The sequence below is a fragment of the Primulina eburnea genome, chromosome 13 (assembly GCF_022965805.1).
Source record: "Primulina eburnea isolate SZY01 chromosome 13, ASM2296580v1, whole genome shotgun sequence".
Classification (NCBI taxonomy): Eukaryota; Viridiplantae; Streptophyta; class Magnoliopsida; order Lamiales; family Gesneriaceae; genus Primulina; species Primulina eburnea.
In genome coordinates this window covers 24,058,519-24,081,604 of record NC_133113.1, presented here as the reverse complement: position 1 = coordinate 24,081,604, position 23,086 = coordinate 24,058,519, and the positions used below count along the sequence as shown (strand labels likewise).

The 23,086-nt window shown below is 32.7% G+C and overlaps 1 long non-coding RNA gene across 1 annotated transcript; it reads left to right on the top strand.

Annotated features, from left to right (window-relative positions):
- The first annotated feature begins 1,225 nt into the window (after window positions 1-1,225).
- On the top strand, window positions 1,226-2,839 carry LOC140810778 (uncharacterized). The gene is made up of 3 exons (XR_012113294.1): window positions 1,226-1,431; window positions 2,050-2,132; window positions 2,312-2,839. It is a non-coding gene; the product is annotated as an uncharacterized lncRNA (long non-coding RNA).
- The last annotated feature ends 20,247 nt before the right edge of the window (window positions 2,840-23,086 follow it).

Here is a 23,086-nt window from a genome sequence, read left to right as displayed (position 1 = left end):
GCAATTTTATTGGAGTTACTTAATCACATCAGAGAAACAAGTTAAAAAAAATTCTTTCTAATGGACCTAAAATATGCTAACTGTGATGATAATACTGAAAATAATCTAATATAAAATATCGTCTACATACATCATAATATATACTATATTATTAAGTGTGAGACTCTTAGTATAATTACTTTACATGACAACAAAATACTTAATTATCCTTCTTACCCTCATAAAAACTTACTCAAGTAACTCCATGTTTTACTTAGAAAAAAATCTAAACAAAAATTGTTTTTTAAATCGAAAAACTTTTGTAAATTGAAAATAATTTCGTGTTAATTGTTTAGTATTATTTGATTAAATTAAAATAATAATAATACATACGTGTGTGCATCTTTTACTATCCTGGAGCGCTTCTGCGTCTTGCTTCCGGCCACTCACAGAAGGATTTAGGATAAGTTGTTGCAAAACCAAATAAAGATACACACAACTCATATCCCCGTGATATGGCATAGAATAATTCATTAGTTGCTTTTTCCACATACGTCTCAAAAAATGTTGTCGTCAAACGGAAAAACCGATAAATTGTAGACACTAGACTTTCTCTTCTTGCCCAAGCGTATATGACTTTGGTATTTTGGGAAGATGCTTTCTCGAAAGTAGTGTGTTTTATTTAAAAGATTGCCTATGACAACCATTAAGGGTTTTTTAAAAAAATATTACAAATTAATAAAATCGTTATTAAAATGTTGCAAATTGAGAAGTTTTATAAAAGTAGTATAATCCGTATTACATTGTAACGGAATCTAAATTTAGAAAAAAAATTAAAAAAAAGGAGACACAGATTCAATGAATCCGTGACAGCGTGTTACGGATTCATATCACAGATTCGTTGAATCCTTGACAGTGTGTCACGGATTCTATGAATCTGTGCCCATTCCCCTTGCTATAAATTGCACCGAGTATTGATCATATTTTCTGCTTAGATATTCCGCGTTATTCCTAAGGCTGGCAAAAATCAGAAAATTCCCGACTTCCGACCCGGTCCCGACCCGCTCAGAATAGAGAAAGGGATCGGGAATATAGGATATACCCGACGTGATTCTCGACCCGACCCGAATATATTAATAATTTTTTTATTAAATTTAAAAAAAAAAAATAGGAAATCCTCAAATCCCCACTTTCAGGCCCTATCCAATTTTCATATTTTCATTTCGTTTCAGGCTTTCATATTAACGTACGCACCATTCTTTTTAAAAGCCCTAAACCCAACCCACCGCCCCTCTTCCTTCTCCCAAATCCGACCGCCGCGTCGTCGTGAATCGGTGCTCGACCGCTATGGGTTACAGCTGAGGTCCAGACGTCTCCTGTAGCGGCCTGAATCGAGAGAACCTCGCTCCATTGGAGCAGCCCTGAGCCGATTACACGAGCCCTGCTTTTTGCGTGAGTCTCGGCTGTTTTCCTCGTGAATTCTTGCTTGTTTTTTGTTGGTTTTTGTTTGATTTTTTGTAAGTATTAGCATGTATTCGAAGTTCTCTAAATATCTTTCTATTTTTCTACATAAGCTTGCAGCAAAAACAGAAAAACAAAAAATAACTGTGTTGGGTGGATCACTGGATTGTGGGGAGTTGTTATTGTTTCCGTGTAATTTTTTAGTAATTTTTATGAATACTTAAATTATGTTTATGTTTTATAAAGATCCATTTAGTACTTTTTATGAATACTTAAATTATGTTTACTTAAATTTTTTAGTACTTTTTATGAAGCACTTGTGTGCACTAGTGGATGTATGTTTATGTTCTATTATCGATCACCTATTTGTAATTGTGAAAATGCTCACATGATTTTATTATATATTTTATTTATTCATTGATGTTCATGGAAAAGAATGTGGCTCAGTAAGTTGAAGCGAAATAAGTTCATGCTTGGTATATATTTATAGTTTTGTGTAATGGTAAGTAGGTGCTTGGTATATTTATTTTTTTAAAAAAAGTTGGTGCTTGATATATATTTATATTAAATATTTTTAGATTATGTTTATATAATATATGTTGTTTGTAGGTACCCTCATGCACACAACAAAGTAATGCATCCCTCAAGTGTAAGCTCCAAAGGTCTCGTGGTGGAAGAATAATGGATTAATGGTAAGAATCTAATAATTTTTTTTGCTTGGATATATTTTTATATTTAGATTGGCATGATATGTTATAAAGTCATCTTGACTTTAAAAACCTGATGCTAAAGACTCAAAGTGTATATGTTGTTTGCTCATATGTTATTTAATTGAATTTTGATTTTGTCATTTTCTTTCATCAACTTTTAGATGAATGATTGTTGGAAACACACTCTTGCTGAAGACCTGTCGGACTAAAAGTTGCATCCTCGTGAAAGCTTCGATGAATGATTTTGTTAGGAGGCGAAAGTTGCATATGGATACATTTCTTTCTTGCTTGGATACATTTCTTTCTTGCTTTAGTATTTGAATGTCGGTTTGGACAGATGTTCGATGTTTCTCAACTGTGATTGCTTTCTCAGAATGGAAATAGTAGTTTGATAGATGGTAGATAATTTTCAGATTGAACATTCCTGTTACATTTTAATTTGAACATACAATTTCGGCACTTGGTTGCAAAAATGTTCTGGTTTTTGTTGCACGTTTTCATGAGTGAATCCATTGGAACCATAACATTAAAGGGTTAGAAGTGTAATCCAAGAATTGGGAAAGGAAGCCACATCTCTACTCAATCTCTTATGCTAGTTTCATATCATAAGGGATGTGGTTTCATAGTTTCAGGTTCCGAATTTTTTAAAAAATATTTATCAGGATTTTGTCTCCCTTCCCGACCCGATCCCGAACATTCCCGATATTTGTCGAGTACGGGATCAGGAATCATTTTTTATTCCCAAGTCTTATCGGGTTAGGGGGTTACGGGACGGGTCCCTACCCGATCCCAGCCCTAGACTTATTCCTTTCTTCCTTCGATTTGGCATTCTTCCTTGGCAAATATTCAGCATTTTTCCACCACGGTTTTACTTATTAATTATAATTCTTACAATTTGTGACTCTCCTTGTGGGGACCCGAACGCTAATCATTTTCTTAATCATCGTTGGGACTAATTTAATCAATTAGAATAAACAGGGTTTAATTTTTTTTTTTAAAATACGAAAGGTAATGGAATCATTCTATTATACAAACCAGTATAATAATACAAGTCCTGTATAACATGCATCTAGTTCAAAACTAAGGTTAAACTACTACAATCAAGTAATAAAACCTATCTATATCCACGTCCGGAATCACCACTCTAATCTCGATCACGCTTCACCTCTGTCACCCTGAACCTGTCCCACCTGTTGCCATGCACACATACAGACAAGACAACAGCCGGATAACTCCGGTGAGAATAAAATCCCAGTATAAACAATGTATCAATGCAATCATACAAAACATATATAAGAGCATAATAAACATCATTAAAACATGTGTCTAATCTGACTACATGAATCAATACGAATCTGTATTTAAGTCAATGACTTGTTATCTTATCTCAACTTATTTCTAATATAGGGATCCCGATCTAATTTAGACTTTGGTATGCTGTATCGAATGTCTACAATAGACGTCAATCTACATCTAAGCTCATCGATACACCGTAAGTCTAGGGTCTTAGCTGTTTTGTCAAAGACCTGGCGGTTCTGCCCTAGCTAGGCTGATCTGTCCTAGACTCGAATTCTGGCTCTGCTATAATTCAATAGACACATATCAATCTGATAATCTGCAAATATCAATACAATAAAATAAAGTATGTGATTTTGGGAAATTCAAGTCAAACCTAACTCGAGTTGGGCAATCCCGAATCAACATTTATTTATACATGTCTTTATATCAGTGTGACTCTGTCGAAGTCTCGGATTCAATGCATGTCAATACTCAATCTGGTAATGACAATAACGAGGAATACGATATAAATATCCCACTCAATCGATACTGGGTAAAACCAGAACTAAATCACATTCTGTTTCAACGGCATAACTGCCCAATTTCAATATACCCAGCAGTACAAATTGATACATATCAATTCCTGTAACTCATGATCAATAACGATACACATCTAATATCATATCTCAACTCCATCAAATCCGAAATTCATAACAATTCCATAATCAGTCTGTTTTTCTATCTGTCTTTGATTCTATGATGTCTACTATGTAAAGAACATCATATATGAATTGTATCCGATTCTGACAACATCATAATTTCAAGACATATCAAAACTTAACAAAACTTACGTCCAGTTGAAGCCTGCGTCGATAGGAACATAGTACCGAAGTCGGATTCAAAATCAGACGAACGGATTGAAGTGTAAAGGCGTAAGGATTTCTGGAGGCTTCTCGATTTCTTTTCTTCGTTTTTGATGCATTCTGAAGAGGGAAACGTATATATGTATATCACCTTGCATGTTAGAGATACGTGTCACATTTTCTTCAATTCTGGTTGGCGCTCGGGCGGTCATAAATTGCCACCCGGACGCTTGCTCGGCGCTCGGGCGGTTAAAACTTACCGCCCAGGCGCGGGAGGTTCTGTCCACTCTTAATCATTGGCGCTCGGGCGGTCAAAACCTACCGCCCGGGCGCCACATCTTCTGCCCGCAGCATACTTTGTTGAACATTGGCGCTCGGGCGGTCACTTTATACCGCTCGGGCGCCAATAGTTCTGTCTAAAATTTGCACAATTCATATGCTTTGTTCAATCTGGTCTCGGAATGGCCCGACTATTATCACATCAGTTTAAAATCAATAATCTCAGATTAATATAATCAAAATCTCCGATTAACAAAATCAAGATCTTGGCCTTACACTCCTCCCCTTATAAATTGTGCTGAGCGTCTGAGTATCATTAATCATAATTTGATTTGCGAGAATTCTGTCGAATATCAAAATTCAAGAGAATTGTGCAGAGTATAATAATTCAGAATTTGATTTTGGCGAATTGTGTTGAGTATTAGAATTTGAGAGAATTGCGTCGAGGCTGAGTCGAATTCATGTTTTTTCTTTCTATATTGTTTTTTGTATAATATTTCTGATAATTTGTGTAATTTATTGCAGATATTAAATATTGTTCGCTGATTCAATTACAAATTCTGTACAACAACATTTGAAAAGGTAATTTCAGTAATTTTTTATATTTTAATTGTGTTATTTATATTCTATTAATATAATTATAATTTTGTTCAGTTGTATTATACTATTAATTATAATTTTTTTAAATTTTTAAATATTAATATTAATAAAATTATAAAATTACTAATAGAAATACTAATAAGAAAGTAATAATAAATAGAAATGCTAGGGTTTGAAAAAAATTTCCATCGTATTTTAAAACTAAATATATTTTTAAATATGAAAATTAGTTAATATTAGGTGCTTTTTCACTATTAGTATAGTAATTATAATAATTTAATAAAATAAAGTAAGTAAAAAGTAATTATAAAATTAATGTATCATGCTTACTAAATTGGCGTGATTTTTAATTTTAAATCATCTTCTTTGTTTTTTAAAATTTATAAAAATAAATAAGTCATGTCTACTACTTATTTTTTTAGTAAAAATTTTTCAATTCATGTCACGTCAATGAAGTATTCGTGACATGAATTGAAATAAATTTTTTTAATTAAAATTTAAAATCATTTAAAGTCTATTTAGGCGTGACATGGATTGAAATAATTTTTTTATTCAAATGTAAAATGTAGGCGTGAAATGAATTGATAATATTGTTTGAAAAAAATTATTTAAATGTCGAGTTATATGCATGAGATGATACTGTGAGGGCCTTACGTTACGTACTTGGCTAAAAAAAGTTTTAATTTTTTTTTTTGTTATGATTGTATACATTATGTCATATTTTTTGGTGCAGACATGGATACTGTGAGGGCCTTACTTTACGCAGATGTCTACGTCATTATTGAAGATGGTAGGGTTGGATATAGTATTCCCGTGACCAGACCCATTAAAATCCTTCGGTCTACTACATTTTTTCCACTGGTGAATTCTGTGCACCACAAGCTGGAGATCGACCAATCAAAATTCTGCATCAAATTGTCAACGAAATATTGTTATAGCTCGTTGTCTCGTTACATTGAAGAACATGTCTATATCACAGATGATGATAGTCTACAATTTATGTTTTAGTTGCCGACACTGGATTGCATGTACTTGTATGTTGATTCATCGTCAGTGTTACAAAACGTAAGTGATTACGATTTTGATGCAGTAATGCCGGTAATTGTGAGGCCCAGGGCCGAAGAGGGCGGGGGGTGATCGCCGGTGCCATGAGGTTGCACGGACAATGAGCGGCTCCTGGCAGGCTTCTAGGCGGAGGGAACATGGATGAACCGATCTTGCACCGGAAAGAGAGGGATTCGGAAACTGTTCAGGTATGGGACTGTGCAGTTGAAAAGGGCTTAAAAGATTTGATAGGTACTATTCATATCAAGAAGGTGCATCTTCTTTTCGGTAGCTCATCACATAAAAACTCCAAAGTTAAGCGTGCTTGACTTGGGGCAATTTTGGGATGGGTGACCCCCTGGGAAATTTCCTAGGGTGCGTGTGAGTGAGGACATAAGCACGCTGGAAAGACCCGTCTTGGTACAGTGATGACAGTTGTCGAATCTAGGGCGTTATAGTTGGTATCAGAGCCGACCTCTCCGAGTACGGTGTGGTTCGGGGACGAACCAAGCGGAAGCTGGTAAGCGTGTGAGGCCTGGGGTCGAAGAGGGCGGGGGGTGATCGCCGGTGCCATGAGGTTGCATGGACAATGAGCGGCTCCTGGCAGGCTTCTAGGCGGAGGGAACATGGATGAACCGATCTTGCACCGGAAAGAGAGGGATTCGGAAACTGTTTAGGTATGAGACTGTGCAGTTGAAGAGGGCTTAAAAGATTTGATAGGTATTATTCATATCAAGAAGGTGCATCTTCTTTTCGGTAGCTCATCGCATAAAAACTCCAAAGTTAAGCGTGCTTGACTTGGGGCAATTTTGGGATGGGTGACCTCCTGGGAAGTTTCCTAGGGTGCGTGTGAGTGAGGACATACGCACGCTGGAAAGATCCGTCTTGGTACAGTGAGGACAGTTGTCGAATCTGGTGCGTTACAGTAATAACGCAAGGTTTGGGAACAATAGGTTTAAATGAAGCGGGACCTTCTATGTATCACGTCAATGAACAGTCAGCTCAGACATACTCTGGGATCAATACTGGTCCTTGGGATCACCATATCACGGGTCACACTGAAGAAGAATATGCATGGGGGATGAACAAAACACGAGAATGGGTTTTTCTTCAGGAGTTGAGATCATCATATCACGGTTCCATCAAGAGTTGATGTCCCATGGGGTTCTAGTAGAGTAGACCATTTGGATTTAAATTAATGTGCTGATGAAGAAAATACCACAAATGTAAGACATTTCGATAGTTCTGTTGGGGCTGCAAATATTCCCTCCCTAATTATGGAACACATGGATGAGCAAGATGATTTATTTGGGGACAGTTCGCATCATGTCATGAATAGAGACGATGATTTGTATACTACATCAATTGATGGAGAAGATGATGATCATGTTGACAATGCAAATGAAGGGACATCGGGTGTGTTAATGTCTGGACCAACAATGACAGAGAACATTGCTATTGCACAGGAGCAACATTTACGTGAAATTCCCCAATTTTTCAATGAGAGCTATGACTAACAAATTCCAGATTCATTTGGTATTCCTTCTGGATCACGAAAAAACTTTTACAATCCTGAAAGGCCAGAGATCGGTGTAGAAATGGTTTTTAAGAGCAAAAATTATTTAATAGCTTCAGTGAAGGATTTTTCTGTTCAGGTTTTGAGACGTGAATATATCATTGTCCAAAGTTCTCCGACAATTTGGAAGGTCAAATGCAAGAACTAGTCCGAAGGTGGCAATTATGGGTGGGGACTTTGAGCATCGATGAAAAAAAGTTTAGGCTACTTCATGATAACAAAATATGGTGATGATCACACATGCATATCTACCCAAGTCGGTATAGATCACCACAACCTTGACGTAAACATAATAGCCAGTACACTTTTGAGAATCGTGCGTTGTGATCCTGTAGACGAGATCAAATATGTGCGAGGAAGTATTAAACAAAAAGATGGGTATGATATATCGTATGCTAAGGCATGGCAGAGTTTGAAACGCGCGGTGGAGATAGTCTATGACACATGGGAAATCTCTGTAACTTTTCTTCTTAAATATATGGGAGCTTTGTCGAAGTGCAATCCAGGAAATACTGTAGAATGGAAGCATCTTCGACCGTATGACCATCCACATAAAGTTTTGAACTTTGTGTTTTGGGCATTCAGACTATGTATAGATGGTTTTCGACATTGTCGCAACGTAATCAGTGTAGAAGGTACCCATATGTACACCAAATATAAGCACAAACTACTAATAACAGTAACATTGGATGCCAATAACCAGGTTTTGCCGCTAGCATTTGCGCTTGTTGATGAAGAAAATTATGAGTCTTGGCATTGGTTCCTCGGTAATGTTGCATGACATGTTTCCAGAGGTAGTGGTGTGTGCCTTATATCTGATAGACATGCGGGTATAACAAGTGCCACCACAAGAAAAAGGCCTACGACAACGGTTTAACCGTTGTCGTAGGTAACATAGTTTCACAGCAGCACCTTCCGAGTCCGGAAACATACAGCCACCAATGATCATTAATGCAACACAACGAGAATTTTGTGTCACGTCCTCTTCGGTGCTTTGATCATTAATCATATTATTTACACAATGATCTCGCAAAGCGGTCAGGTAAAAATATGCACCTTTAATCTGAGAAGATGTAGGCGTAAAACCTAACCAAATTGCACAGCGCTGTTGTAACGTATGTTTGTCGTACGCGGTATCTACACCAGTGATGGGAATGCCATCAATATTCAACCCCCAAATAAGGTCCACGTCCTATAGAGTGATTGTTGCCTCGCCAACTGTAAGGTGAAATGTGTGTGTCTCCCAACGCCATCTCTCAACGTTGGCTGTAAGCAAATGATTATCATAATTTTTAATTTGGCCAAACTGAATAACTCCATAGAAACCCATGCGTGCTAGACATAGGCGGACACGAAGGTGAATTCCAGCATTATGCAATATTCAAAGACATTTGTCAAACCGACATGGAGGAATTAGTGCATCCATGTTTTCAGCGTTGATATTATTTGATATATGTTTACCCGGCAAATACAACACATTATCCGTATTTTCAGCCATCTTGAAAACAAAAAATCGTTATATAACAAATATTATAATCTTTATAAAAAAAAATGTAACTGAATATTGTATATTAAACGAAATTTATTTGTAATTTTCGACTATAAATAATAAAACTTATATGCTGATGATAAATTGGTAAATGTTATAAAGGTGATAAGTTTTTTTAAAATATAAATAATAATTTATAATACGTAAATAAACTACTTATTGTAAATAATTATATTGTATTTCTAAATTTGTTTAAATGTGGATGCAAAAATTAGTACACAATTAATATTATTATTATTATTATCTAAATTTAATAGCTATAAATAAATATACTTAAATTACTGTCATTAGTATAAATAATGTAATTTTTTAACAATGAGATAAAACCATTATTTTCATATTTTGAAGAGGAACATAAAAAACTTAATTTGTTTACTTCCCAAAATGTTAAAAAAAGTTACCGTAACTTCTAAATTCCCAAACAATTAAGATTTCCAAACAATAATAAATTTTGAGAATTAATTCCCAAACAATAACGTTACAAAAAAAATAATTCCAAAACAATAATAAATTAAATTAAAGAAATAAATAAGGTTATTTCTTAGGATTTTCTCGTACGAAATAATCTGTTAAAGTTAAGAATTATTATAAAAAATATATTATAAAACAACAGTAATTCAATAAAAATAAAATAATTTCATACCTGATAATTTTCGATAACAACAAACTTATTAACACAACATCTGATCGAGAAGAATTTTAATTAACAAAAACCGTCGCTGCAAAAAATGAAACAAAAATAAAGAGAAACTAATGAAGAAGAAAAACAAGGAAAACTTGCGCTGAGAAAATCCGAAGAAGTGGTGTTCGAATGGTAAGTCTTCGGCGCAATTTAAAATGGAAGGCGGAGTCGCGGGATTGGAAAGAGGAGTCACGGGTCTGGAAAAAGGAGTCACGGATTCAATGAACCATGTTGCAGATTCAGAATCTGTGGCAGTCTGTCGCGGATTCAGAATCTGCGACAGTCTGTCGCGGATTCATTGAATCCGTGACTCCACGTCTGTATTTTTTTTTAAAATTGAATCCAGAGTTTTATACACCGGATTGTTATATTTTTAAAATTCCTCCACATTTGCAATATTTTAATATATGATTTTTAAAATTATATTATTAAAAAAAAAACCCCAACCATTAATGGTGATGCTCCTGTAAAAGATATCCAAATTACTCTTTTCTTCCCATCTCTGGGTGGCAATGTTTCCCATGTCTCAGAGCATAAAACACTCATATTTATTGGGTATCAATCAGGATGGTCGCGTGTATACATACATCTAGCTAGGTATGTTCGATTTGATGAGTCGTGCTTTTTCCCTTTGAAAAAATTGTTGGGGAAAACTCATAAACCGCATAATCCATCATGCTGAATCATTAAGAATTTGACTGAAAACTTAAGTGGAAGAGTATTTGAAGCCATAATCCTGAAATTTTTGGAACGTGTATTGATCTTCCATATCTACACATTTTTTCCTTGAGAAAAACCTTTAGATTTCTCTTCTAAACTATTTTCTTAATGATGATGATAATAGGGAACGTGATAGAGCGTGATCTAGGAACCATAACCCATATATATAGATAATGTTTATCTTATGATATTTCTGTTTTAGCCAATCATAAAAACAGAAATTACACTTATGTATTAGATACATTAAAGTTCAATATCCCGAAATTTTAGTTGATAACTTTATTTTGAGCTTAACTTAATAAACAACTCACAACGAATATTTATTTACATATAAGTTCATATGAATAAAATTGATCCAACAAAAACTGCATCTATGCCAGTCACCAAATTTCAGTGACTCAAACTCCCATAAACCTCTTAAATCATGTTCTTCAATATGATTATAATAATATTTTTATTAATTATTATGGTAACAATTATTATTTTATTAATCAAAATATAAAACTATATATTACATGTAATTGTTAAAACTACTTATATGTTTTATAACGTTATGTGCTTTTGTAATTATCATAATAAAAAGATATTATTTAAAAACATGAATCGCGCCAATATACTTGATCGACCGGATGCAAAATTGAGCTGCCACATTTAAATCAAACATTTCAAAATAAAATATAACAATCATTATGTAATTGTTTTTTTTTTAAAATAAGTGGCCAAAGTCACTTTTTTATAAAGAAAAATAAAAAATCTACAAAATTATTATTTTTTTTTAAAAAAAAGAAGAAGTAAAAAACAATGTCCTCCATGTGCTATGACGGATCCTGCAAATTATTTTGCAGGTCCGTCAACACAAGGTTTTTTTTTAAAAATAATATAAATTATAAAAATCATTACAAAAATAGTGCAAAATGAGAGGGTTTACAAATCTATTATAATCCGCAATTAACTGCCGGGGATTCAGAATTTTTTTAAAAAAAATAAAAAAAAAATAAAAAAAGAGTCACGGATTCAAAGAATCCGTGACTCCTTCCCGTGATTCCCCTTCTTTAAATTCTCTCGCACCTTCTCATTTTCATCACCGAGCCTTTCTTGTGCGCTCCTCCTCATTTGCACCGAACAATTCTTCTTTTTCCCTCGGGCGAATTGTTATTTCTATCACCGAGCATCGAGTATTTTTTTTCCGGCACGGATCTTCAGAATTCTTCATTTACGTAAGTCTTCGTCATTAAAATTATTTTTTTTAAAATTATAATACTTTTCCGTTTGAGCATTTTTCTTTCGTCATTAACGTAAGTTTTATTCATTAGAATTATAATACTATATTTTACAATATATATGTTCACGTATCGTAAAATTTTTGAGTAATATTAATAATTATGTTTAATTTGATTACAATAATTATAATAGTAATTGTATTATTTGAATTAGGTATAATATTAGTTGTTTAATAATAACTATATAATTATAATATTTGATTAATTAGAATATTAATTGTATAATAATAATTGTGTAATTGTATAATAATAAACACATCACGTAATATTTATAATAATAATTGTATAATAATAACTATACTTAAATTAATTATAATAAATATATACGTTTTGTATTATAGAAATAACTACTATAATAATTGTATAATAATAAATATATTTAAATTAATTATAAAACATGTATACGTCTTGTACTATTGGATTAATTCAAATATTAATTCCATAATAATAAATATATAATTATTAGATTGGAATAAATAAAATATTAATTATATAATATTAATTGTATAATTGTGTAGTGATGAACGCAACACGTAATAGTTATAATAGTAATTTTATTATTGGAATAATTATAATAATAATGGTATAAATAATACACTAAACTTAATTTAGTTACAATAAATGTATACGTTTTATAACTATTACTACTGTATTGTTTATAATAAATAAATATTACTAATGTCTACGTTTTATAACTATTACTATACTTAATAAGTAAATGTTATAATAAATGTTCTAATAAATAACTATTATAATTACATGTTATATTAAATAACCCATCTGAGGCTTGGAATCAAAGAGGAATCTGATATGTGGCATTGTTTTACCAAACTTTTCCTTAGTGGCTTTCGCACACATGGAGATTATTGGTTTCCAGCCTATATACCATCTTCAACTCAAATTGAGCTAAGAAAAGGAGAAATTTAAACTCCAGAATAATAATGAATATAAGATTCTTGCTTGGAATTTTACAAAACATAAAAGGATTTACGAAAGATATACCAGAGAAATTAAACAACAAAAGATTTATCGAGTGCCCAAAGAATCATAAATTCATAAAAAATCACCCATAAATGCCTTAAACGTCATTTCTCGGCTAAGCAGGCTGAAGGGCTACAACATGAATTTATTTTTCTCGGATAAACTCGAACCTTGTGTTTACTATTTCCTGGTTCATCTTCTTACCTTATGTTCTAACCAAAGACTCTTATATTACATTAAATTCCAGAAATTTAAATAAATCTTTTTATTATATCAATCTGATTACAAGTTACAAATAAATATAGATCATGTCATAGTAAGGAAAATAATTTAACACAAATATTTTAGCCTGTCATTCAGGCTAATCTCTGAAATATAAAATTAAAAACAAAAAATAAAAAATAAAAAATAAAAACAGTAAACTTACAAGGTTGTAGGCAGAACTTTAAACTTTTATTGATTTACTTCAGAAGGGTTGTATACAAGAGAGAGTAGAGAGAGGGGAGCAAACTCAACCGTGTCCTCCTAAGAACACAGAAGTAACCTATATATAGATAGAAGAGCCGGATATCAAACCCCGGATTCCATCTTAAAATAAAAATAGTACATGCTTTATTAAAGCAAAAGTAACTTTTGTTACAAAATTCAAAAAGTAAATAGTGATATGCCACCCACTTTTTGTCACGATATTCCATGATGTGTTATTCCACCAACTCTTGAATAGTGAGATTCCACTATCAACTGCTCTAGTCATCTTTGATATTATCTTTGAGCAATTTCTTCAAATTTTCAAATATATCATCAATTTAAGATAATTGAGGAATATCCTCATCTGTATCATGTGCATCATGCATCTTCATTAGATGTATGAATTGATTTTCACTTGATTCGGAAGCCATTGATTTATCTGATTTTGAATCTGAGCATCCAATATTCTGGAAAAGATCTTTTTTCATTTCTTCAATATAAACTTCAATCATTTTCTCTTTAGAATAAATCTCAGAGTATTTCTGAGTCAAGATCTTGAAGGGACTCATAGAGTCTTTCTCTTTTTCCTGTTGATTAAGGAATTCTTTCTGATATAAAGAAATTTTTTCCTCCATAGTGAGAAGAGTATCATGTCCATGAAGTTTTCCAGTTGCTGGATCTTCTCGTAACATTTTATCCCAGAATTTAGTATAACTGACTCTTTTTAAGCAAGAGATACCTTCCTCAGTATAATCACATTCTGGTTGCCATCTCCAGATCCATGGAATTCAAAATTCCATGAAGAATAGACATAAAGTCTTGCCATCAATCCAATGATCAGAAAAGGATTTCTTTATGCATGGAGCCACGTTTAACCATGTATTCATAGGTTTTACAAAAACCTCTGGCAAAATTTTTGCAGATGGACCAAATATTTTCCACCATATATAAAACCAATTTGGAATAGGATGGTGAAAAATGTTTTCACAAATTTTCAGAAACCAAGTATGTTTCTTCTTTTCATTTTCATAAAATAGAGTTTTATTAAAACTCTCAACATAGTCCCAAAAATTGAATTTGAAACTCATTTTATGAGGTTCAGAATAAAATTCTTTTTCAACTAACGGAGATATATACCATTCCTCAATAGATATAATCTTTTTAATAATGAATTTTGAGAAGTTATAACTTCCTTTCTGTTGAGTATTACTAAAAAAGTGAGTTATATCAACACTTTTTGTAGAAATGAGAAGATTTTCATAAAATCCTCTTTGCTTATAAGCACCATATACATATGATGTATTGGTAAAGTATCTGTCCATGATAGTCCATTGAGTCTTTTCCCATTGGAGATCTTTTTCTTCTATAAGAAGAATTAATTCACGATGTTTAGTCTCTGTATAAAGAGCTGAATCATTATCATCTTCTTTGATGATATTAGCATATGATGCTGAAGACTGAGAATCTGTATTATTCTTCTGCTTTTGTTTCAAGAATTCTTGAAATTCATTGTATAACTCAGTATCATGCTCAGTATTATTGGCTGATGAACTTGATAAGTTCTGGGCTATTAGCCTCTGTTTACCATGCTGGGTAATAATATTAGGGGGTTTTCCCCTACCACCTCGCCCTCTATAAGAGGACTCTCCTCTGCCTCGAGAGTACATATCTGTGAATAAAAACATTAAGATAAATATTCTCGAGTTAAGAAATCTGGTAAGTGATTATCTTCACCTTTTTTTATAAATGATCTCATTATTATCTTTAATTTTCTTCTTACCTTTATTAGGTAAGTCCATACCAAATTGATCACAAAATTTACCTAGCTGTTTTTTCTCTAGTAAATTCTGTCTTTTAATTTGATTATTTAATTTTAATTCATTACAGATAGCTAAACCCTCTTGAATACAAGTATTAATTAAATTACCATAAGTATAATTATCATAAGAGATATTTATATCATCCTTTCTTAATACTTTTCTAACCCTTTCAGCAAATAAGAAAGGTAAGCCATCTATGAATTTAGCTTTACAAAGACTATTATTACAGTCTGGAATCTCATAAATACGATATAAGAAAGTATCTTTATACCATCTAAAATCAGTAAGTGTTTTACATTTTAGATTACTTAATAAAGTTCTAATTTGTTCACTATTATCAGTGAATTTTCCTGTGAAATGTTCAATCATAGTTAGTATTAATGTATATACTACATTTTCTGATTGAATATTATTCTCCATTTTTATAGAATTAAAGATTTCATCTTTTTGAGAATAATGTAAATAATTATCCCGCCAACCTTTAAGTTGGCCAGTAAATCCTGCTGTTATCATTTTAGCAATATTTTTATCAGTATTACCTGAAGATTTACACACAGTACTATACATAAGTATTCTGTGAGCAGTATTATAGATTTGCCTATCACTATAACCATCAATATTCCATTCATAAATATTTTTCCTATTATAGCTATTAGCAAAAATGTATTCATTTTCTTCAATAAGAACATCCATGGGAGTGGGTTTATTATAATAATATTTGTATGTAGTAGGTCTATCAGCCCATTTAATTTTATTAATTTCTTCATCAGAATTATTTATTTTTTCTAATTCCTCAAACTCTTCATTAAGAGTATTTAAATTAAGATTTCTAAATTTTTCTTCTAATAATTTTTCTATATCAGAAATAGAAGATTTAAATTTAAAATCCTTAATATCAGGAGGGGATTGTATAGATGAAGTAGCAACAGAAAAAATATTATTTTCTGGTTCTTCTATATGAACATCTGGTTTAATTTTATTGATAGCTAAAATAATTTTATCAATACGATCTTTAAGAGAATTAATCTCTTCTCCTATAATCGTAAGATATAAATTTGTATAATTCTGTTTTTCAATTATCTGATTTATATGTTTAACAGTAATTTGTAACATATCATTATCAAATAATTTTGAAAAAGCAGTAAAATTTAAAATTTTATTATTCTTTTCAATTATAAAAGATTGTTGAGTAGGATAAACAGATTCTTGAATCTGTCCTGAAGAAAATTTATAATTTCTTTCAAGAATAGAAATATAATCTATAATAAATGTTTTAGAAAACCAAGGAACAAAATGTATTAATTTATTCTGGTTTTCACAGTATTTATAAAATGTTGAAACAATATATTCAAACTCTTCTTCAGAAAAACTTTTAAAGTACCAATCTCTGAAAGATTCCCATTTGGGTAAATAAAATTCTGCATTGATCTTTGCTCTAGCAGAAGATCCTTTAGTAAAATCAATTTTAGGTTTATTATCTATTAAATACTAAAATTCATTTCTGAAACTGTATCAGTTTCTCTAACTTTTTGAAAGTTACTTTTATGAACAATATTGTTTTGATTTATGATTAAATCATCTACTGTATTAGTAGATTCTAAATCTTCTCTAACTTGAGAAGTAGATGCTCTAGAAGTTTGTGGTATATCCACCATATAATCTAGAGGAGAAATAAAAGAATGACTAGATCCTGATCTAGCATAAACAGAAGAGGGTAATAATCTTCTTTGTTCATTATTAAACTGTATTTGAACAGTTCCTTCATTATTTTGAATAACTTGTTCTAAATCCTTATTTATTATAGGATTTCTAGGAGCAGCTTGTTCAATTATCCAGTTTTCTGGAAATTCTATTTCTTCCCATTTTATAGATCTACGGGTTGTAATATTAGATCTATTAAAATTAGTTTCTATTAGAATAGTTTCATTTAATTTTTTATCTATCCTCTTACACATAGGATTCAGTGTAAATAATGGTTTATAATAAATACGATAACAGATACATATAACTTCTGTTCCAGGAGTATAATTATAACCATGAGTTTTAACATTTAATGTTAAAGAATCTAATATATTAATATCAGACAAAGATAAAGATAAATTTGGATAAACATCAAAATATACTGGACCATGTGCCAGACTAGATTGAATTATTCCCATAAGGGATTGTTTCCAATTCAAATTTCTACCATCTCTTAAAGCTACTATGAAGCTTTCTGGTAAACCTTCTAAAGTTAAAGGTCTAAAAGCAATTTGAATTAATCCTATATGAATAAATTTATAATTCTTCATATAAGGCATAATATCTTTATTGTTTAACAATCTAATTACCATTTCTTCATTATGAAGAGGTACTGATGATTCTGTAGTTTTAAATACTTGTTTAAAACCAATTTTTTCAAAGGTTCCTAACTTATAGATCATTTTAGAATCTATCTTAGGAATAGTCCATTTATTCAATAAATCTAAATTTTCAGGGTAATCATATTCTTAATTTAAACTGTTATGAACAGTTTCTTTTGAACTGAAAAAATTCATTTGAATAAAAAGTGTTAAATTATTAACCAGACTATTTCCATGGCTCTGATACCATATGAGGCTTGGAATCAAAGAGGAATCTGATACGTGTCATTGTTTTACCAAACTTTTCCTTAGTGGCTTTCGCACAGATGGAGGTTATTGGTTTCCAGCCTATATACCATCTTCAACTCAAATTGAGCTAAGAAAAGGAGAAATTTAAACTCCAGAATAATAATGAATATAAGATTCTTGCTTGGAATTTTACAAAACATAAAAGGATTTACGAAAGATATACCAGAGAAATTAAACAACAAAGGATTTATCGAGGGCCCAAAGAATCATAAATTCGTAAAAATCACCCATAAACGCCTTAAACGCCATTTCTCGGCTAAGCAGGCTGAAGGGCTACAACATGAATTTATTTTCTCGGATAAACTCGAACCTTGTGTTCACCATTTCCTGGTTCATCTTCTTACCTTATGTTCTAACCAAAGACTTTTATATTACATTAAATTCCAGAAATTTAAATAAATATTTTTATTATATCAATCTGATTCCAAGTTACAAATAAATATAGATCATGTCATAGTAATGAAAATAATTTAACACAAATACTTTAGCCTGTCATTCAGGCTAATCTCTGAAATATAAAATTTTATAAATTTATAGTAATTAGTTTTATTATCAACATATACGTTTAATTTTTTCAAGCCGGAGAAATTGCAAATAAATTTTGTTTAGTATAAAATATGTATTTAAATTTTGTACAATATAAAATTTAATATTTGCTAACTAATGATTTTTTGTTTGCAAGATGGCTGAAAATACGGACAATGTGTTGTATTTGCGAGATAGACACATATCAAATAATATCAACGCTGAAAATATGGATGAACTAATTCCGCCACGTTGATCTGACAAATGTCTTTGGAGATTGCTTAATGCTGGGATTCACCTCCGTGTCCGCCTATGTCTTGCACGCATGAGAAGGATGATAAAATCAACAAACAATATTAATAAAGATCGAAGTGAAAACGATAGATTTTGTCCATATTTCTCGGTATATTTCTCGCAATACGAGGAACAAATATTTCGGTATATTTCTCGCAACACGAGGAACAAATATTTTCGAGAAATGGAATGATACACACACCGAAGAGAAAAACTATTCTATTTAAAGTGGAGATTACGCGGAATGTACACGGATTTTGAGAATCCGTGGGACACTGCCACGGATTCAGAATCCGTGGCAGTGTTCCACGGATTCTCAGAATCCGTGTCTTTTTTTTTTTAATTTTTTTAATAAAATGTCAGAATCCGGGACAGTGAGTCCTAGATTACAATATATTTGTAAATCTTTTACATTTGCAATAGTTTTACAATTAGTTTTATTATTTACAATATTATTAAAAAAAAGCCTCAACACAAGGGGGCTTTTGCTATTTTTGCAAAACACCCCAATTTACATTAGATTTGAAATTTTATTTTATTTTATTTAAAATTATTTCTAAAAAACCCCAAAATTTGTGAAGAAAAAATTGATAAATATTTAAAAAAAATCGATTTTTCTAAAAGAGAAAACCGTATGCCAGATCAAATAGGGGCCATGTATTTCTTTCTCTAAGTGGACCGTGTAGTGTGCGGAAGGAATAAAGGACATAATCAAAGAAGATTTGTTGGTGTTTGGATGTAACATTAGAGTACGTATTCAGAAAGTCAGCTTGTGGGTTGAGCTTATTGACTTTTATGTGATAAATATTTTTTTTAAATACTATTTATGTTTTAATACAATATGGCATTCCCTTATTTGTATACACATGCATACTGCTAAATAAAGACCTTGAATATTATGGTATAATGAGGTAAAACGTTAGCAGGATCCAACATGTATGTTTTTCTTAAGTCTTGTGCAGCGAAAACAAAGACATTCAGGACAAAAAATATATTGCTGACTTGAACAGCAAAACCAGTGGAATCCTTGGTAACCATGTCCACAAGAGCAACGAAGATGATAGAAGACCAGTTAACCTGTACATTGACAGTGATAACAGTCATCACAAAAAAAAATTCTCCTTGGTGTTGGCATCTAGAACCAACTTTAACCAGTAAAGCTTTGGAGATAAGGTCCATCGAACGTGATATTCCATTTTCATCTCCTTATTTTTTGCAAAAGACGGACATATCATTATCAGTGAGCGAGAATTTCAGATTCATCTGGGAGAAAACAGACTGAGATAGTTGACAAAGATTGGACAACCCTTGCATTTCAGAGATAGTTGACCGAGAATTTCAGATTCATCTGGACTTTGATAGCCAAGATGAACCCTCAAACAGTGGTACAATGCCAAAATTGAATACAAGCAAATGTAAATACATTCACTTTTGTTAAATTAGTCATGATACATGAGAATCCCGAGTTCAAGAATTCGTAGAAAAACTAACTGAAAAATCATTTGAGAATATGAACAAGGCAAAGCGACATAGAATTGGTGATCGAGCAAAACTTGCACTGTGAATTCCCCAATAAAATATGATTTTGTATGCTCAAAAAGTAATCGCAAGTGCACGATGTCAAGTAATAATATAGTGTATGTGAATACGAGTATCGTTCCGCTGAGGACTGTATTTAACAATTATTATTCCAGTTATTTAAACTTTAGCGACGAAATTTGAGTGGTTGTTTTATACTTACTAAAATGCAATAAAATTAAATAAACAAGTTCAAAGATGACAAGATGAAATGTGAATGCTAGATCAATTGATTAAAATTCAAATGATAAAAGGATTTGTTGGGAATTCTGGTTCACCTACCCCGTATTAATTTATTAATTCGTTCGATTGTGTTCTACGCTTCCGACAGGATTTCCTACTCAATTGAACACACTCTCTCGAGCTATGCCAAACTAATTCACTCAATGAAGTAATTAAATGTCTTTAATTATTTATCAAGAATGAACCGCATTTCGATTAGTGAAACCCCCTAGTTTTCGACCCTAAGGACTATGACTATCGGCACGTATCCAATTTCATATATCTATGCAAATTGTAGATCCGCGAATTATACTACTCGATCCTATCACTCGTTATTCTCTCGAACTCACTCGTGATACAAAATTGTCGTTAAAGTTAGCTACGCTCAAACGACGCAAATAAAATCGTAGTATAATCAAAAACAAAGCACAAATCAAAATATGAATTAACAACTAAAAGTTTGGGGTAGGATCCCCTTCAATCCCAACAAATATAAAGAGTTTAGCTACTAGAATTCATAATTAAAACAAGCAAAACAATGTTTAAACAAAGGAAAATAAGCTAGAAATACTAGGCGTGACGGAATCTGCGAAGAACGAAGCCCGGAAACCGTCGATTCTTCAATCCGAGTGCAAAAAGCTCTCTTCCACCCTTGCTTGCTCGAAATTAATGTCTGAATCTCCTCCAAGTCGGCCAAGAAGACTTTCCATCTCATTCCCCTTTCAAAATAAGGTAAGGAATCGCACACCATAATTTCCAAAAATAGGCGGCGCTCGGGCGGTAGAAAAGTACCGCTCGAGCGCCACACTCTCTGTAATTAACCTCGTAACATGCGGCATTCGCGCTCGGGCGGTAGAAATATACCGCTCGAGCGCCGATAGTTCTGTCTCGGATGCACCTTCTCGCGCCCGGGCGGTAGAAAAGTACCGCCCGAGCGCCACATGTTCTGTAAGTCTCCTTCAGCTATTCACTTCTCGCGCCCGGGCGGTAAAAATGTACCGCTCGGGCGCCGCTTTTTCTGTCCAAATTCTCTAGCCTTACACTTTCGGCTCTGATTTTCGTTCTCCGATCATTTTCCCTGCAAATTCATCACACACAAGTGAGACATAATCGAAACAATTAATTACTCAAAAAATGACCAAAAAGTAAATGAAATGCATGCATGCACAATGTAAACGCAATTAAACTAATGCAATAAACACGCAAAAACACCCCCTATCAACCCCCTCATACTAACCTTTTGCTCGCCCTCGAGCAAAATAGGTTAAAGTACGAGATTCTAAACAGACAAAATAAAAACGAAATAACCAACACAAGAAACAGTTAATGGTGAGTTAACAACTTTATGTTCATGCCTCAGTAAATTTTTCATCAAAATCAAGTCATTTCACAACTAAATACTCTTTCTCATCTACAAATAAGTCTTGGCACTAATTCGAACGTGTGTGTGTGTCATGGTGGGTCTAGTCATTCGTACGTCAAATAGATCAATCGTCAAGTTACGCAAGTCACTCAATCAACACTTCAGTACAAATCTTACTAGCGTGCATCCCCGTGTTCATTCATCACTGACCATCAATTTGAACTTTAGTTAATTTTTAAGTGCACAGAAGGGTGTCGAAAGGAAAGAAAATAAGCTCAAGTGGCGAAAAGTTGGGAGTACATCGATCATTTTCATTGTGCAATTGTCAAGACTGTGCGTCTGACTTCCTCGACTCCTTACATCTCCAACTTTTAGCCTAGGAATAGAATTTCATTCCTTTTATTTTCGGCTCCCCCTCACCTTACATCTCCTTTTTTCCCAAAGTTCTTTTTACAAGAACTTTGTTATTTCAACATTTTGATGCACAATTTTCACACATGTACTCCCTAGGCTACGAATATATCTTTTTGGATTATAGCTGGTTAGGAGTACTATATTTCAATTCAGGGTATTGACAAGGGGCATCAAATGCTATCGTGCACGATCTCAATCAGTGACTTATTTCCACGGGTTTTCACGCTAAATCAATTCATACGTGATGTCTTTCAAGTTACCCAACAAGAATTTCAAATTTCACCATTATTTCTACAAAATTCTAAGCCCCACACATATGTGCTCAAAAAGTTCAAAATTTGCACCAAAACTCATGTTTCAACAATCCAGAGTATCCGTCATGCATTGACCCAATCAATATTTCTCAAAGCAGCATCATCATCGGCTCATAAATCATGTCAACTCACCATAAACGACTCACAATCTAACAACGAAAATACGACTCAAAAACCCAAATAACAACTAAATAACTAAACAAGCAAACAAAACAAACTACCCGACCCCCTCATACTTGAGTTGTGCAATGTCCTCATAGCACAAAACGAAAAACACAAAGAAAACACAAACAAACTCATGAATGCAAATGCAAGATGGAATATGCAAAAATAAAAAGAAAGGGGAAACAGTGAACTCCCCTGATCAAGGCTCGTCCTCATCATGATCCGGCGGTTGTACTCCGGCGCCCCCCTGCGGATAGTAGTCGTATTGGA